Below are 18,410 nucleotides of genomic sequence, written 5' to 3' on the forward strand. Positions count from 1 at the left end.
AAGAGGAGCAGACACCAACCAACCAACCGCTGCTACCATTGGAGGAACATATACTTACTTTTATATATGTCCTCTTTACTTGCATTATCAAAATACCATAGGAATATTTATACATGGAATATGTTTGCCACTTTATCATCGCGTCACTAATAAAGATGACGATACATTTTGTTTGTTCAATATTTATTTATAATAATATATTGATTCTTTTATAGGTCTCTTATATTACTAGACCTTTTGCTAACCACAAAGTGGCGCGCCGTTGCAAGCAAGCATAAATTATTATGCCGCTTGCAACATCTTTATTATCGAATCATCAAGCAAAGGATAAGGTTCAGTGGATCGCAGTATGGCAGCTGCTCAACCACTTACAACACCTTGCCTGTTACAAAAGTCGTTTACAATTGATTCTAGGCTTTGTCATTGTATTAAATAATGCTTTTATATGTAACTAGCGCGGCATCAGGTGATCAAAGATCCTCCCAATTTACTATGTTACAAATTACATTGGCATCACATCCATTGTCGTTTATAAAGTAAATTATAAACTTTAAATGGTTTAGAAGCCATACAATGCAAATTGCCCCTTATTGATCATTGCAGTCCAGCACGGATACGACCTTAGAGGCGTTCAGGCATAATCCAACGGACGTAGCGTCATACCACTGTTCGCTCGAACAAGTATTGTGCCATTGGTCCGTACCTGCGGTTCCTCTCGTACTACGCAGGAATGCTGTCGCAACAACGTTTTGTCATTAGTAGGGTAAAACTAACCTGTCTCACGACGGTCTAAACCCAGCTCACGTTCCCTTGCATGGGTGAACAATCCAACGCTTGGTGAATTTTGCTTCACAATGATAGGAAGAGCCGACATCGAAGGATCAAAAAGCGACGTCGCTATGAACGCTTGGCCGCCACAAGCCAGTTATCCCTATGGTAACTTTTCTGACACCTCTTGTTAAAAACTCTTTAAACCAAAAGGATCGATAGGCCGAGCTTTTGCTGTCCCTGTGTGTACTGAACACCGAGATCAAGTCAGCATTTGCCCTTTTGCTCTATGTGTGGTTTCTGTCCGCACTGAGCTGGCCTTGGGACACCTCCGTTATTATTTGAGAGATGTACCGCCCCAGTCAAACTCCCTACCTGGCAATGTCCTTGAATTGGATCATACCTGAGTAATTGGAGTTATACCAAATTTTCAAATCAAAAATACATAAATGCACCGTTTTATTAAAGAATTTGTTTGCGATTATATAACAAACTCGTGATACTTTGATCAAGAAGCTTGCATCAGAACCCAATACCATAAGATATAATAAATATATCCGTATAATGGCTAGGAAATGATACACGTTCCATTTAATCAAGTAAGTAAGGAAACAATAAGAGTAGTGGTATTTCATTGGCGATACCAAACCGAAGTCTAATATCTCCCACTTATTCTACACCTCTTATGTCTCCTTACACTGCCAGATTAGAGTCAAGCTCAAAAGGGTCTTCTTTCCCCGCTAATTATTCCAAGCCCGTTCCCTTGGCTGTGGTTTCGCTAGATAGTAGATAGGGACAGGTGTGTCTCGGATCCCTCCGAACTTATTTTACGTGGCGTGTTCCACAATGAAGGGATTACAGCCACGGCATTCTAATATACCCACAAGTGAGTATATAATGCACGGGTCTAGGTTCTGCGCCAAACCAACGCCCTGGACTAGCAGCTATAGCTATGTACATAGCAACCACCCCAGTAGCAATTCGAGTACTTACTTGTCGGGCAAGCACTCCCCCTTGCGTAGGGGCGAGATCTATCTAAAATCTCTACCGTTCTATGGGTCACAGCACCCGAGTTGTATTACGCAACATCCACGTCGAGCCCGAGGACTCTACCCGCGATATAGGTGTCAACCACAGCCACCACGATACTCCCACAAGGGGGCCAACCTCAATGAGCAGTCTTGGAGCTGCTCAACCCGTGGTACCGAAATTACAGGCTCGGTGAGCCTCACCCCTTCAGCTCCGACAAGCTCGGATGGGGCAACCATTGCCATATTAGTCGCCTCCTACGACAAGCTATGGCAGGCTGTGGCAGTATTCTTCGCCGCTACCACACGGCAAAAGAGGGGAGGGACTAACGTCCCGGCGCCTTTGGTTCATCCCTCATCGCATCCATCCTTCGCCTCAAGAAGGCAGCATCGGCAAAAACTCCTAGGAGACGCATCCGTTCTGGGGTCTCGACTACTCCCGCGACGATCCATCTTCCATGGTCTCGAACGACTCCGAGGGCATCCAGGTCCCGCAGATCGTTATACAGGCGGCATTCACACAGTATGTGGCGCCAGTCCTCTCTTGCCACGCCACATGAGCATGCGGTCGTGGTGCTGAGGGTCCTGCCTTGCAGAAATGCGTTCATCGACCCGTGTCCTGTCAGCAAGAATCCGGCTTTGAGGGTAAAGACAAAGTCTTTCCTGTTGTAGATGAACGCTGCCTCTGGGAAAAACTCGCGAGTCACGGAGCCGTGTTCCGCGCGATCCCATCTGAGTTGCCACTCATTTAGCAGACGTTCGTCTAGCAGCGCCATCTTAGCTTTCCAGTCCAACACGGACAGGTCCTGTCCGTGGAGCCAGTCGCTCTCATCCAGGGGGACATCCTTCCTCAGCTTGAACTTCACGGCGATCCTGTGAGCATCCAGATCCATTGGAGGAGCACCAGCAAGCACCTGCAGTGCCACCGTGGACACTGTGCGGCATACCGGTAGGCATCCTAAAAGGATGGACCTCTGGCACGAGGTGAGGAGTTTAAGGGACTTGCCCCTACTCGCCGCCTTGTACCAGACCGAGGCACCAAAGAGTGCACAGGGAACCATGAGTCCGCTGTAAATCGTCCTCTTAGCACGGGAGCTGAGCACCCAATCGACTCGAAGCACCCGCGCTAGTCCTCCGGCAACTCCAGCCAGCCGATCTCTGAGAGCAGAGATATGCGGGAGAAAGCTCAACCGCTCGCCAACTAAGATGCCAAGGTACCGGCATTTGGTGACGTAAGGCAGGCTTGCTCCAGCAAACCGTACCGTCGGTCTCCTCGTGCGTGAAAGCTGTCCTTTCAGCAACATTATTGCCGTCTTGCTGGTTGACACACTCACTCCAACCTCAGCTCCCCAGGCTCCCACGATGTCCATTAACTGCCTTCCGCTCCAGATCGGCACGGGAATTCCCGTCGACGAAAAGCAGAAGATCATCTGCAAACGCGCTCAGAGCACAATGTGGCTCCAAGCGCTGAAGCAGCACATCCATCAGTAGGTTCCAAATAAATGGACCACTGACAGACCCTTGCGGGCAGCCACGTGTAACCGCAACTGTGGCTGCTTCATACCTGCTGATGATGCTTGCGCTCCGGCCGGAGAAATAGCTTTTCCACAAGTCGATTTTTCGACAGCCTACTTCGACAAGCCGATCCAGCACCGCACTCCACTCCACGTTGTCGAAAGCTCCCTTGAAGTCGACAAAGATTCCAAGGACTCTCCTCTCGCGGCTGTTGGCGACGGTGTTTTTGGCGTGCATCCACGCATCCTCCACGCAGCGTCCAGGCCTGAATCCGAATTGCCATCTGCAGCCAACCGGTAGCACATCCTTCAGTCGATTCACCATGATTCCTTCCAGCGCCTTCCCGAACACTGGCAAAAGGCATATGCCACGATAAGAGGCAGGATCGCTCCTGTCCTTGTCTGGCCCCTTTACAAGCGGTATCACTCTCGGGTGCTTCCACTCGGCCGGAAAGTATCCTTCCGAGAGGCACCGAGAGTACAGCTTCGTCAGGTGCTGGGGGATGGCACGCCATACCTCCTTGACAATACCGCCCGTGATGCCATCAATACCCGGCGATCGCCGGCTTCTCAGCCTTGCGACGCTGGTAGCCACCTCGAAGGCTTCGAGGATCGGTGGGGCACCAGGGGGTAAGTCATCTCGTGCTGTCGACTCCGCAACAGGGAAGAAGTTGCGGAGGAGCATATTTGCGCAGTCGTGCCACGTTACGGAAAGCGCGCCGTTCGACCGGAGACATCCGAGATCGGTTGTCTTCTTCCGGCCTCGGCATATTCGGTATACGTGCCCCCATGGATCATCATTGTGCCGTCCCACGAAGTCCCGCCAGTTTTGCTCCTTTGTCGTCAAGATAAGCTTCTTGTACTGGCCTGAGGCAAATCTCAGTCCAGCGGCAAGTTGCTCAGCATCGTCGGTGCCACTCCGGCGAGCTGCCTGCAGCCTACGCCTCAGTCTCCGGACCTCTTGGCGCTTGGTACTCAGCTCAGGATTCCACCATATTACGTTTCCCCTTGCTGCAGGTATCCTGCGCCCTATCACCCTGTCGCACACTTCATGTACGATGGAGCGAAGGGCAGACACATGGTCGTCCAACGGCGATTCCTCCAGTTCCTCAAGGCTTTGTGCTGCACTCCTTAACTCTACACTGAATCTTCGCCAACTTGCATTGGAGAGCTTCCATTGCGGTACCGGAGCTAGGCTCTCAACGGTACTGCTCGGATCTGGAGTAACCTCAACAGTAATGATGTTGTGGTCACTCAGCTCCCAGAAGTCAACTCTCCAATCGTATGTTGCCCATACTCGCGCTGCTTCGTTGGCGAAGGTCACGTCGATATCACTTCTGGAGCGGTGATTATCGAACGTGAACACCTGGCTGGCCGTATTTAGCACACTGGCACCGCTTGCAATAATCCACTCGTTCATGAGCTGTCCCCGTTCGCGGTTCAGGCGGTCTCCAGAGTTGTCTGGGGATTTGCTGAACCACATAGGGGAAACTGCGTTGGCGTCAAGTCCGAGGATTGTCAGCGTTCTGCTAGCTAATAGCAGAACCGTATCCAGGTAATCAGTATAGGGCTCCAGAGCAGCTAGATGCTGGCAGTATACGGAGGCCAGAAAGATGGTGCCATATCGTCCCGTGACACTCACGCACACTCCGTAGTCCGTCGTCAAAGCATCGATGGGCATGCAGATGGCAGATGGGTCGTCAACGATGATGGCAGCTTTTTTCCTCCTATCGGCGAAGATCCTCATTCCTCCAGGCAGTCCAGTTAGTCGCTTGCCCGCGTCCACATAGGGCTCCTGGACTAGTGCGAACAGGTGGCCAGCATCTCTCATCTGCTTGGCAAGCTCGATGACAGCGCAACGGCCTCGACCACAACTCGCTTGGATGAAGCTAAACATTATTAATGTCTAGCTTGCACCCTGGCTAGCAGCGCGCCGTATATCGGGCAGCCACCCGAAAGCATATAATGCCCCGAGGGCATACCCTTGTGACGGCAGTTGCGGCAGTCCACCGCATTTCTGCACTTCGCCGCGACGTGGTCGTTCTGTCCGCACTGGCGGCAGACCTGTTTCTCTCGGGGGTATCTGCACTCGCTGACCTTGTGGTCAAATCCGAGGCATCGGTGGCAGGCGTAGGTGCGCACCTGAGAGCGACAGCGGTAAGAAAACCACTTGACGTACACCCTCCCGCCTTCGAGAACGGCCAGCGCCTGGTCATCGACCTCCAACGTCACATTAATTGTGGCGCCGTCAGCAGCTGACCAGGGCTTAGTCGCCAGGACCACCGCCTTCTGGAACTCCTTCAGGCTCATCTCCTCAAAGTTCTTCTCCTTGAGCTCCATCATAAACTCGTCGGGTCCCACGGAGGTGTCCACATCCTGGACCGTCACACGTGGCTTTGCAGCGGTGTTCTTTGACACCTTTAGGCCCACCTCGGCGAACTTTGCGGAGGCAACGACTTTCGTCATCTCCGCCTGCGAAGGCGTGCGAATGATCGCGCCGCCCCGCTTCAGCTCACGCACCTCGTGCACTCGTACGCCCAGAGCGGGCGCTACCTCCTTGCGGATCTTCTCCGCGATCTGCTTCCCTGACAAGGCCGGGTCGTCGCACGCGACGACCGCCGACCATGTCTCCCGGATCTTTCGCGGTGCGGCTACGGGGGCAAGGGGGGCAACAGGGGCAGCAGGTGAGGCGACTGGGTGCGCGCCTCTAGTAGCGGTGGCTGTATATGAGGCGGCCGAGGCGACCGGTGTCTGCCACTTCAGGCGATCCTCAAAAACTCCAATCCGGATCAGCAGGGCTCCGACGATCTCCTCGTAGCGGTTTGTCAATAATTGCGTCTTGATGCCCACGGTAGGGCTTGCTACGCGGGACATCCTCATAATATCCGCACGGATGTCGCCCATCTCGGCAGCAACGGCACCGTTTCCCTCCCACTCTCTGTCCGAGAAGGATCTTTTCAGTCTGGCAGGTGCCACGAAGGTCCCTTCCTTATCGGCAGCAGCGGCAGCGGCACCGGCAGCGCCAGCTGCAGGGGCGACGGAAGCGGCAGCGGCTGCGGCAGCAGCAGCGGCAGCGTCAGCGGCAGCGTCAGCGGCGGGGGCAGCGGCTGCGGCAGCGGCGGTCTTGATAGTCTGCATCTCTTTAGCGCGCGATGATTCCTTCGATGACGCCCTAGAACGTCCTTTGGAGCGCTTCTTTTCTCCGGGTGCAACATTCTTCGCCTTAGCCCCCTTCGCGGACGATGCAGATGATGAGGGGCGACCCTCTTCTGGCAAGTCCCAGTCCTTGTCCGTGTCAACAATATTGGCCCACGATTCCGCGTCGAGCGCAATCAACTTAGCTTTCGGGTTTTCTCGCTCCTTAGCTTGGCTGCGCTTCCCATTGGCGCGCATCTCGCCCCCGCTCATCGAATCAACCTCCTCCGATATCTCTTTGGTGGTGTTAAAAATAGGACTCAAAAATACACTCACCCAGTTTTTGTTAAGGCCAAGTAGCCTTTTCAGCTCGATTCAAATTTTTTCAAACAAAATAAATTACCAAAAATGCTTTCAATTGTTCACAAAAGGAAAACGCGTATTCCGCCGCCTCCGGCGCAGCCGAACCACGGACTCTGACACCACTTCCGCCAATGTAACTTTTGAGGAAACGCGAAAAAACGAATTTTCGAACAGAGCAAAATAATCAGGTACGATACTTGAATCCTCCTTACACTGCCAGATGACAGATGTGTAGATAGGGACAGTAGGAATTTCGTTAATCCATTCATGCGCGTCACTAATTAGATTTTTTTTTTTTTTGATTTGATTATATATATTTACGTCTGCCCTAGTTGGCAATAAATTAAATTTTGTGGCAATAAATTCAGTGTTAGTTTACATAAAGCTTATGTAGTGAGGAGTATTAGTGGAAATATGTGGGGGTGTATTACATGTGTTTGTGTGTATGTAATTGCATCATTTAGGGGACCCTGAACGGCAGGTCCGTGGGGTGTCGTCTTTTTAATCGCCGAGGTTCAACGTCGAGCACTCTGGAAGCGAGTGGGTTTGGGTGGTCTTCTATTTTATCTAGGTGCCGTCTGCTGCGTTTAGCCGCCTCTTCTACCACTGTGGGGAGCTTAAGATCCCTCCTAATCGTGGTGTTTCTCACGTAAAAAGGGGCATTTAAAATTTGGCGTAGTATTCTGTTTTCGACTCTTTCTAATTTCTTAAGGTTTGAGATAGCTGCAGTGCCCCAAAGCTCTATGCCATATGTCCATGTTGGTTTTAAGATGCTGTTATATAGCAGTAATTTGTTTTTAATTGATAATTTACTCCTTCTTTGCAGTAGCCACCACATTTGTCTGTTTTTTAGCATCAAGAGCTTTGCTTTGCCCACGATATGTTCCTTCCATGTTAGTTTGGAATCCAGGGTCAGACCCAGATATTTTGCAGTGAGCTGTTGCGGGATGGCTGCTCCGTTCAGCATAACCGGTGCGGATATACCTGGTCGTTAGGAGAAGGATATATTCGTTGACTTCTCTGCATTTATGATGATGTTCCATCTTTTAAGCCACGGTTCTATGTTTAACAGAGCTTGTTGCAGGCCTTGCACAGCCAGTGGCAGGGAGTCTGCGGAGACTAAAAACGCCGTGTCGTCCGCATATGTACAGGTCATGTTGAGACTACTCGTGGGAATGGGCATATCCGCGGTGTATACTGAGTACAATATTGGGCTGAGTACACTGCCTTGGGGGACTCCGGCGGCCACTTCGTGGATGGGCGACTCCTGGTGGTTGCATCTTACGTAAAACCTTCTATTTTCAAGGTAGTCCTTTAAAAGTAGGTAGTAAGGAGTAGGCAGGCTGTGCTTTAATTTATACAATAGGCCCTGGTGCCAGACTCTGTCGAACGCTTGCCTGACATCTAGGAATGCTGCAGAGCAGAACCTTTTAGTCTCGAAGGAGTCTAAAATGCAGCTGACTACTCTGTGGCACTGTTGTATGGTCCCGTGAGCTCGCCTGAAGCCAAATTGGTGATCTGGGATGATATGTTTTTCCTCTAGCACAGGCATCAATCTCCTCAGGAATAATTTTTCCAAGATTTCGGAAAGGATTGACAGCAGACTGATGGGCCTGTATGATCCCAGTTCGGCCTCAGGCTTACCTGGTTTGGCGATGACAATGATGTCTGCACATTTCCATTGTGTTGGGAAATGGCCGAGTCTTAGACTTTGGTTCATGATGAACTTCAAGTTTTCAATGCAGTTCGGCGGCATAAGCTTCAGAGCAGCGGCGTCTAGACGATCATACCCAGGAGACTTTGTTGGTTTGAGTGATGTTAACTCCTCCTTTATTTCCTCACAGTCGATTTCTGGAATGGGCAAGTCCATGGGACAGGCCACATCCAGGAAATGAAGAGTCTCTTGATGGTCCACTGGGTCGCACAGGTCGAATGGCTGGAAACTACTCCTTAAGTGGTCGGCAAAGGCGTTTGCTTTTTCCTGGTTTGAGCGACACCAGGCTCCAGTTGATGATTTTATAGGAGCTATCCTCCGTGTGGGTCGCTTCAAATACTTAGTTGCGTTCCAAAGCTTGTGGTCTGCACTACAGGGTTCAAGGTCCGCGAGGTAGGTCTAGGAGCATCCTGTTAAGGTCTTTACAAGCCCTGTTGTAGATGGTTTTGTCCGACCGTCTTCTACTTAGCTGCCAGACCCTCCTCAAACGCCGTTTTTCGCTTACCTTTGTTGCCAGCTCGGTTGACCAGAGATAGTTGTCTCTGTGGCCTCTGGTGTGCACCGTTCGTGTAGTTTCAACCTCTGGGGTTGCGATGCTTGCTGCCAGGTGGACCTGTCTGGTGAGGTACTCCACCGCTTCGTCGATGTCTATTGGACTTTCTAGTACTGGCTGGGGGTCTACATGATTTTCTAGCCAAGATTTAAAAATCGGGATGTTTGTATTCCGTCTGATGAGCTTGACTGCCGTTGGATTTCTCAGATAGGAGTTGCTATATAAAATCTTGACCATGCTGTGATCCGATGCAAGATAATGGCATGCAGCCGTAGATACTTTTGTGGGTTCAATTCCTCTGCTAAATGCAAAGTCCAAGAGGTCCGGAATCTTGGCTGGGTCGGTGGGCCAGTAGGTAGGCTCCCCAGTTGAGTAGACGGTGCAACCCAGTGCCCTGATGCGTCCGAGAAGTGTGCTTCCTTTCGGGTTGACGGTCCGTGATCCCAACCAAGTATGTTTTGCGTTGAAGTCGCCTCCGATTAAGAATCTAGGACCCAGATTCAATAGTACGTCAGACAGATCAGTTTGGCTCAATGTGTATCTTGGAGGGAGGTATGCGGAGGCGATGGTAATTTTGCCTAGCGACGTTATAAGGTGGATTTTCGCACACTGCATCCATTCCAGTTGTACGGGCTCGAGCTCCTCGTATTGAATGCCGCGTCTGATGATAATAGAGGCTCCTCCACGTATCCGGTCGCCAGGGTGCAATGCGTTGATTATTTCGTAGCCGGGAATGGTAAAGTGGGATCTGGTGGTGAAGTGTGTCTCGGACACGAGTAAGATGTCTACTTGGTTAGTCTTTATATAATGTTCGACCTCAGGCTTGCTCCTAGCCAAGCCGTTCGCATTCCATATAATAAGTTGGGTGTTTATGGACACTTAAGATTGTTCTGATTGGAGAGCATTGTCATCACTAAGTTTTGGAACTGATTGAACATGGAGTTCATCATTGATTCCATTCTGCGCATCATTCTCTCCTCCAAGGCATCAAGGGGGGACTGGCCATTATTGTCGAAGTTTGCAGCCACTCCAGCCCTAGCAACGTTGGCGTAACTGTATTTCTGATTCCCTGTCTGGTTCGCGGCACTGCTCGCTGGGAAATTTGCGTGTGGAGCAGGATTGGATGAAGAAGCAGTTACTGCCTTAGGCTTAGGGCTGAAGCGCTTCTTGGCTTCTATGTAGATCCTACAACCGCGGTAGGAGGCGGTGTGTTCGTCACCACAATTTCCGCACACAGGTGGGTCTTCCTTTGCCTTCATGCAATTCAGGGAGTCGTGTGATAATCCGCATTTAACACAGACATGTTGAAGTTTGCAGTACCTCTTAGTATGCCCGAAAGCTTGGCAGCGGAAGCATTGTACCACCCCATCGAACTTTTTTGGTTCCTCGATGGAGACGACGGCATGGCACAGTCTGTTGATCTCGAAGACTTTCTTGTTTGTTGGAGCTGGTTCAAGGTTAATGAAAAACATCGACAATGGCATTTTAGTTACCCTTGAGACTGCATTTTTAGCATCACGCACATTGTGGCCGAGATTCACAAAGGCTCCCTTGACCTCCTCAATTGGTGTAGTGTGGTGTAGTCCTTTAACAACAATGCGGAAAGCTCGCTCTTCCTTAAGTTGGAAGGTACGGAAAGCTACTTGACAGTTGTCCAGGTGGGCAACAATTTTTCGGTAAGTGGTGCTGTCCTTCGGCATCAGCCTGATGTTGCCTCTTCCTGTTGCCTTGTAAGAGAAAGTATCGGAATTCGCCAATGTGCGCAGTTCGTTTAAAAATTCGCCAATGTTTACTACATCCGGGACAAAAATTGGAGGGGGCTTGGGTGCTGTTTTAAGTTCGGCATTATCGACGGTCTTTTCATTGCTGCTCTCTACAGGCAGAGAAGCGAAACGATTTGAGGTGCTAGGACCTATATCCTTCTTTTTGTCTTGATTCACGGCAGCCTTATTCTTTATGGTCTTTTTAGGGAAAATGTAAGGGCGAATTATCTCACCTTCCTCAGGTGACGAGTTCCTTAAGGAGCACGATGAGCTCGGGGTTGGGCTGGGAGATTTTTCCCGTTTCTCCATGATGATTTTCTTTACGCCTCTAATTGACTCTGGCGACCCGGGAGGTAGACTCCTTTTGACTCCTTTTGGTAAGAATCTCGGCTTCAGATCCTGCCAAGTGCCTTTTTTGGGTGCGGCTACAGTCGCGTTGTCCACATCCATGCTGCCGGTGTTGCTATTGTCACCCATGGCGACAGCACCACCAACAAGCACAGCCGGCTAACTGTGTGAGTGAACTATTTATTTCCTTTACCTCTTCTGACAAAAAATCGACGACGAGGTGTCGCCGAAATGTAGGCAAAAGTATTAGGAGTCGCCGCCCTCTGGCGGAGTGATACAGCGATGAGGTGTCGCCGAATGTATGCTATGAATCCTGAAGTAGTCGCCCTCTGGCGGAATGAAATCAGCTGATTTCCAAAAACCAACCAATTTGCGAAGACACGAACCGATATAAATTAGTGCAGACGCGAACCGCGCTGCTGTCAAAACGTTATCTAGATAAGGCAGGCGCCACTCGAGAGAGAGCGGCTCTCTTACAACAATGAAATATGAGTTTTATTGCCGAAATTGGCCTGACACACGGAGCGCCCGAGAGAGCGCCTCTCTCTCAGCACGTCGAATATTCTCGAATTGTCTGGGGTGGAAAATCGCGATTTTGGCCTTCCCACCACCTTTTTCGTGCAGAAAATACGCGGAATGACTATGCGACCACAATGCGCGAATATTTGTGCTATTTTTAGCAATGAATTATGAGTTTTGTTGCCGAAAATTGGCCCGACACACGGAGCGCCTGAGAGAGCGCCACTCTCAGCACGTCGAACCTTCTCGAACTGTCTGGGGTGGAAAATCGCGGTTTTGGCCTTCCTACCACCTTTTTCGTGCAGAAAACACGCGTAATGATTATGCGAACACAATGCGCCAATATTTGTGCTATTTTTAGCAATGAAATATGAGTTTTATTGCCGAAAATTGGCCCGACACACGGAGCGCCCGAGAGAGCGCCTCTCTCAGCACGTCGAACTTTCTCGAACAGTCTGGGGTGGAAAATCGCGATTATGGCCTTCCTATCAATTTTTTGTGCAGAAAACACACGGAATGATTTTGCGGACACAATGCGCCAATATTTATGCTATTTTTAGCAAGGAAAAACGCGTTTTACTGCCGAAATAGACCTGTCACACGGAGCGCTCGAAAAACACGACTAATTAGATGACGAGGCATTTGGCTATTTTTTTTTTTTTTTTTTTTTTTGATCGCGAAGGCATGGAAATCTTCGAAAGATACTAGGTCTGCCATCACCTTGTGTGGTCACAGTTTGTCTAGCATGTACGATTCATTGCTCTATCTGAACCTTCTTCACTTTGAGGGTTCCACAGCGCATACGTACTAATACCATCCTTATATGTTGTTGTTGTGCGATGTTTATGCCTTATTGATGTTTTGCCAAGGCAGCCGGCATTTATATTTGAACCAAGGCATAAGCTACGTCCAGCCTCTTGAGTATCCACTATAATACATGAACTGTCTAAAACAGCCAAGACTTCCTCTTATTACCTGTATACTTATGATATGGCTATCATATTTATTAAGAAGGCCCTTCGCAATCAACCGTTTTACGGATTGACCACTCCAGATCCCCCGCCAGTTAATAGTGGCAGAATGAAACTCAATATCACCTGTCGCTACGAATTTGCGCCGCAATTCGCGTCTTATGTCCGGGGTATCGTATCTTTGGATTTTGCGCTGGTGCGCATCGTCCAAAGAGTGTCCGTCATTTGTCACCAGGTCGGGTTTATTGAGGCCGGATTCGCCCTGCAGACTTGGCTCAACAATGACCACGCAGCCTCTCTCCTCAAGTCCCCGCTTGATTCGATTTACTACGCAGTTGTGTCTAGCTACCCGCCTCCCATGCGAGCGATAGCATTTTTGCATGATGTGGTTTGATGTTTCGGGAGCATCACATCCTGCACGACACTGTCGATCCAATTCGTGCCTTCCCCTCGTAGTACGAGACTTCGTGGGTAGGGCATTTATCCGCAGTTTAATTCCGTCTCTATATTCCTTCCCTGTTAGCAAACGCGTGGGTTGACTAACCCATCCGTGTTGTGGACCATAATGGCCCGCTTCACGGAGACCGTTGCCATCAACAGACACGAACAATCTATTTGCCCAATACTCTTCTATTGCCGGACGTGTTAGCATTTCATTTTGTTCCGCTAGCAACCTAACTCGGGCCCTTTGCATTTCGTCTTCGATGAAAGAGCTGGCCACTTCGGATTGCTCGAAGTGAGGCCATTTTATATTGCTCAATCGTCTTAGACGAAGCATCGGAGCCATCCATCTTAATGATGGAATCCCGAGTCCCCCACACTTTGGGGGGGCGTGAACGAATGCTATTGGCACATCCGGTGGTAAATCTAGCCATTTACGCACATAGAATCGTATCAATTTGTCGGATTTTCGTAACACACCTATCGTCACACTCCCAAGGGTTAGCTTGTGATAGAGTTGTGGGATAAGGACGGTTCGAAGGGCAAATATCTTCTGTTGAGGCTTAAGAGGGGCTTGTGACAACCTTTGTAGCTTTGGACCAATGTCCTCGGCTGGGTTGCACTTGACCCTCCCGTTTGCATTAAAAATGATGCCTAAATACTTCCACTCGTTAGTTCGCTTCAATGCCGGACACCCGTTCAAGCCGACTCGGAAGGTATGTGGATCTAACACAGTACACTTCTGTTTCGGCTGACCCTTAATACCGATAGTGAAACACTTGTCAGCATTAAGGGTGAGTCCAACAGTAGCCAGATAGCTAACTGTCTTGTCAAGCAGTTGTTGAAGCCCCATTCGAGTTTCCGCAAAAAGGACCAAATCGTCTGCAAACGCGGCCGCGTTTGTCATGGCAGTTCCAACCTTGGTACCAATTTCGTTGGGGAAGGCTCTAAGTAAACGGTCAATGACCAGATTAAATAGAATAGGAGACAAAGGGTCACCCTGCTTCACTCCTCTCGCAGGGACGAATTCCTCTGAACTCCAACCTTCTCCGCAGAGACTAGTACCACCAACCTCGTACGAACTTTGTACGTAGTCGACGAAGTCCTTTGGTGCGCCATAAGCTTTTAGGGTGTTATATATAGATGCATGTGACAAAGAGTCAAATGCCTTGCTTACATCCAGATTGGCTATGTAGCAAGATCTATAGCTTTTATGGCTACTCCTCAAGACTAAGTCGACTATCGTCGCATTATCGGCGCATCCGTCTGTAGGTAAGAAGCCCCGCTGACGCGGGTCCCAATCAACTGATGAGGTCAACCGGGTTGCCAATATTGCATTTAGCTGTCTTACCAATACTGATGGCACCGATATTGGACGAAAGTCTTGCGGTCGCATTGCCGTCCCCGTCTTCGGAATGAAGATGGTTCTGGCCAGTCGGATAAAGCGAGGTAATTTACCGCACCATAGAATTAGGTTCATTATGCGAAGCATAATGCCTGACGGCACCTCCTTAGCAGATTTTGGAGTTATTCCGTCAGGCCCCGGAGAGCTAGATAATGCGACTGCTGATGCCCTAAGTTCGCGCTTTGTAATAGCGGACCAAACCCTCTCAAGCGAGTGAACTGGAGTTGTCACTATGTCTTCGCAAGAGCTTGGGCTGGGCTGAGTCATTATCTCCCTCCAATAGGGTTCCATAAATTCTCGGTTTGGCATTACCGACTCATCAGTTTCCTAAAGTATTGACTTAATACACCTTCCTATATGCTTATCCCAGTTTCGCTGGATGACAGCGTACTGCTGCCTTCTGCTTTCTCTTCTATTCCGAGGCCGCCGTGCCGGCCTCGTCAGCGTGCGTCTTGCACCATGTGTCGGAAAAATTCCCTGAAGATAAGCGGATAAACACTGGAGAGTGGTTTCCTTCCCCTCGATCTGCGCCCTATCAATGATAGTTTGCAGTTCTTGGGCTCTCCATCTGGAAGGACAAACTACGGGGCTATACCCGCGTAGCGCCAACAAGATTCCACTGTTCGACTGTTCTAATGGTGTGATTGGAGATGTTTCAGACGTTGGTACTTGGGGGTTTTGCTCACTATTACTAGGGCGGCGCCGTATGGTTAGATTAGCAACTTCTGGGACGAGAGCAGATTGCCCCCTTATCTGCTCGATTTTCTCCTTATAATCGTCCCTCTGTCTCAGCTTTTTAATTGCTTCGACGCTACGGTTCGTGAAAAATACCGCTAGTTGCTTAGTTATGTGTTTGATACCATTTGCCGTGAGCTCAACCTCCTTTCTCGCCATCATCATCTTCTCTTCCTCACACCATCTTGCCTTGATATCAACACGTCGACGAATATCATCAAGTTCGTCTGGGTGTTGAGATCTCATGTGAACACCGAGTCCTCTTTTGCTTGTAAAGGACCGGCCACATACTGTGCATGGTACCCCTCCAACCGGAGTAGCCGATGCGCTTGGTTCATATTGGGCATCCCCTGGGAAGAGATCCACAGGGGGTCGGGTCGTCAACGAATTTTCCACTAGTATCCGAGGCCTGTTTTCATTTATTTCTGTAGTTCCAATATGTTAATTTCCCATAGGGTAACCAGCCCTATGGCTGTTAAACAGTAAGGCACGCTGTATAACATTACCGGGGAACACCACGAGGAGGTTTTGAGTCGACTTGAATCTAGATATGACTTATGAATTACAGAATAAAATTCCCCTTCTGCACATCCGAGGATATGACTTATGAATTACAGAATAATATTCCCCTTCTGCATACCTAAATTCCAGTTCCCCTTAAGAGAGTCATAGTTACTCCCGCCGTTGACCCGCGCTTACTTGAATTTCTTCACTTTGACATTCAGAGCACTGGGCAGAAATCACATTGTGTCAACACCCGCTAGGGCCATCACAATGCTTTGTTTTAATTAGACAGTCGGATTCCCCAAGTCCGTGCCAGTTCTGAATTGATTGTTAATTGATAATCGTTATAATTAATAAGAACTAATTGGTTTAACCCAATTAGTATTCTTAAAAATTTTTGCAAGAAAGTTCCACAATTGGCTACGTAACTAAACTATCCGGGGAACAAGTGACCAACATAAATGCCAGACACTCTATTTACCCAGAACGAGCACATAAACCATGTTATTGTTTCCCAATCAAGCCCGACTATCTCAATCTTCAGAGCCAATCCTTATCCCGAAGTTACGGATCTAATTTGCCGACTTCCCTTACCTACATTATTCTATCGACTAGAGACTCTTCACCTTGGAGACCAGCTGCGGATATTGGTACGGCCTGTTGAGAAGTTTGCGTGTCCCCACCATAAATTTTCAAGGTCCGAGGAGAAAATATCGACACAACAGTATATGTCATGCTCTTCTAGCCCATCTACCATATCTCTCTGCGAAAGACTTCCATGGTAGTACGGCTATAAAACAGAAAAGAAAACTCTTCCGATATCTCTCGACGGCTTCTTTATGGTCGTTCCTGTTGCCAGGATGAGCACGAGGCCCATATTTAATAACAAACGGATACTCAACAGGTTACGGAATTGGAACCGTATTCCCTTTCGTTCAAAATTATTCAAGTATATTAATTAGCTTGATTTATATAATATAATATATTTGTATGGCATTTGTGTTTTACTTGAAAATTTTCGGCTTTCGCCTTGAACTTAGGACCGACTAACTCGTGATCAACCACTGTTCACACGAAACCCTTCTCCACTTCAGTCCTCCAAGGTCTCATTCGATTATTTGCTACTACCACCAAGATCTGTACCAATGGCAGCTCCATGCAGGCTTGCGCCAAACACTTCTACGCATACCATTGTACCTTCCTACTCACTAAAGTTTCAAAATTTATATCACAAGTAATATAAATCATCTACTTTAGCGGTAATGTATAGGTATACAACTTAAGCACCATCCATTTTAAGGGCTAGTTGCTTCGGAAGGTGAGTTGTTACACACTCCTTAGCGGATTTCGACTTCCATGATCACCGTCCTGCTGTTTTAAGCAACCAACGCCTTTCATGGTATCTGCATGAGTTGTTAATTTGGGCACCGTAACATTACGTTTGGTTCATCCCACAGCGCCAGTTCTGCTTACCAAAAGTGGCCCACTGGGCACATTATATCATAACCTTGAACTTCATATCAAGAAAGTTAAGGTTCTTACCCATTTAAAGTTTGAGAATAGGTTAAGATCGTTTCGACCCTAAGGCCTCTAATCATTCGCTTTACCAGATAAGATTATTTTATATAACATTAAAATGCACCAGCTATCCTGAGGGAAACTTCGGAAGGAACCAGCTACTAGATGGTTCGATTGGTCTTTCGCCCCTATACTCAATTCTGACAATCGATTTGCACGTCAGAACTGTTTCGGTCTTCCATCAGGGTTTCCCCTGACTTCAACCTGATCAAGTATAGTTCACCATCTTTCGGGTCACAGCATATATGCTCAAGGTACGTTCCAGTTAGAGGCATAAATAATATAAATATCATTATACATAACTATATAGAACGCCCCGGGATTGTGTTAATTAGCTATAAATAGTTAAAAAACTAATCCCATTATTAGTCAAGTTAATTACGCTATTAGGTTTATATCCCAATAACTTGCACATATGTTAGACTCCTTGGTCCGTGTTTCAAGACGGGTCCCGAAGGTATCCTGAATCTTTCGCATTGTTAATCATACAAGTGCATATAATAAACACAAAAATCAATGATAATTATGCCATTATATAATTCCGAAAAATTAACGCACTGTATTCATATAAATCTATCAGCACTTTATCAAATTAATAACATTTATTCTGTGTTAAAATGCAAGCAAATTAATTTGAATAAACTATAAGTTATATTTTATGATAAATTTTGTATGCTAATAGATTACAATGTCCTTATATGGAAAAAATGCACACTATTATCATAATATTGTTTAAATATTACAATTTTAATGATGAATTTTCCATAACGGATATTCAGGTTCATCGGGCTTAACCTCTAAGCAGTTTCACGTACTGTTTAACTCTCTATTCAGAGTTCTTTTCAACTTTCCCTCACGGTACTTGTTTACTATCGGTCTCATGGTTATATTTAGTTTTAGATGGAGTTTATCATTATCTAGTCATCTAGTAATCATTAACGTTATACGGGCCTGGCACCCTCTATGGGTAAATGGCCTCATTTAAGAAGGACTTAAATCGTTAATTTCTCATACTAGAATATTGACGCTCCATACACTGCATCTCACATTTGCCATATAGACAAAGTGACT

The 18,410-nt window shown here is 48.0% G+C and overlaps 1 long non-coding RNA gene across 1 annotated transcript in view; it reads left to right on the forward strand.

The window, feature by feature from the left end:
• The first annotated feature begins 357 nt into the window (after window positions 1–357).
• The window catches only part of LOC139353469 (uncharacterized), a 32,043-nt gene continuing 13,990 nt past the window's right edge, over window positions 358–18,410 (forward strand). Inside the window, exon 1 of the long non-coding RNA XR_011604758.1 lies at window positions 358–1,567. This is a non-coding gene — a long non-coding RNA (uncharacterized lncRNA). The remainder of the gene's footprint in view (window positions 1,568–18,410) is intronic.

Source organism: Drosophila suzukii, chromosome X, assembly GCF_043229965.1.
Source record: "Drosophila suzukii chromosome X, CBGP_Dsuzu_IsoJpt1.0, whole genome shotgun sequence".
Taxonomy (NCBI): Eukaryota; Metazoa; Arthropoda; class Insecta; order Diptera; family Drosophilidae; genus Drosophila; species Drosophila suzukii.